Raw genomic sequence first — 1,439 nt, forward strand, 5'->3', positions numbered from 1 at the left:
GCATGCGCGAGGTCGCGCGACCACGTTGACTCCGGGGCGCGCTCCGCCCTCTACCCCGTCCGAGCCGCGGCCGGCACTGATTGACAGGAGAGCTGTCCAATCCGACGGCAACTGGCCCTGCTCGCCCTCCCCTCTGGCGGGCCGCCTGCGCTGTGAGGGAGAGGGCGGGGAGGGAGAAGGGGCGCGGCGGGCTGGTACGAGCGCCGTCGCCGCCGGGATGGCCGGGCTGGCGCTCCCTTTCCCGGCTCCGGGAGCAGCTCTGGCTTCGGGTGCTGCAACACCGGGCTCTAGGTCTGACCCCTGCCTGTGGTCGCGCCGCCCAAGGGTTTCCGTGTGTTGTGTGCAGGGAGGACTCTCAGCCATGGCGCCTCTGTCACCCTCACTTTCTCCTCCTCGTCAGCCGCGCCGGGAGCAAACTGTATCTTTTTTTTTCAAGAACACTGAGGCTTTTACTTTCCTTACGTGCCAGTAGAGCAGTACTGCCTGGTTGACTCCACATCGTGCAGCAGCTGCTCGGTAGGAGTCGCCCCCCAGTGTTTTTCATTTGAAGCTTCAAATTTTCAGCTGGCATTGACAGGGAAACGTGATTTTAACGTTACTCCGTGGAGAGGATACTAATCCCAGTGCAGTTGTGAAAGTCACAGCCCTTTCTCAATGCTTTTAGATTTCTCTTTGCCTTAACGGCTCATGGCTTTATCAAACTTCACCCACCAGTTCCTCTGGCTGCCCTCTTCTCCATTTCGCTTGTTGATGTGCAAGTGTTTGTGATGCTGAATTGCCAGAGACCCAGCGGGTGCTCAGATCCAGTCCTTGCTATCTGAGCACCATCTCAAACTCCCCGTAAATGCAAACCTTCTCAAATTTCCAGTCTATCCATACATATTGACACCCCTTTATACATTTTTGCTTGTATGCAAATAGTGTTCATTACCTTGCATGAATGCCCTTCTTCCCGAGTGATGTGCTTCTTGCCTCTTGGAATATTTATAGGCAGCAGTCATTTCTTCTTCCAACCTTTGCTTTGCCTTGCTAAACAAACCACACTCCTCTAGTCATCCCTCATTACAAAATCTTTCCAATGCCTTATTTGCAAACAGCATGGCATCAGCGTGAAGCAGAATCTACAAAATACAATATCAAATAAGCCTTTTCTAAAGAAACCTTCAAGATTGGACACCCTGGCCAACAAATATCTCTGCACTGTTCTCAAATAAATGTGGGTTGGAGCAGCCCCTGGTGCAGCGTCAGAATTTGCCACGCACCAGGGTGAAAAATGGGACTTAGCAGATGAGAATCATCACTCATAAGCTATGAACCAGCCTGTACAGTGATAGGAAAGGACAGGCTTTATTTCCTTCAAGAGAAACTAGCTATAGCTATCACTGGGAAGTAACAGAAACATTCCTTTAATGGAGCAGTGGAGAATCAATGCAGGCAAA

Source organism: Larus michahellis, chromosome 2 (genome assembly GCF_964199755.1).
Source record: "Larus michahellis chromosome 2, bLarMic1.1, whole genome shotgun sequence".
Classification (NCBI taxonomy): domain Eukaryota; kingdom Metazoa; phylum Chordata; class Aves; order Charadriiformes; family Laridae; genus Larus; species Larus michahellis.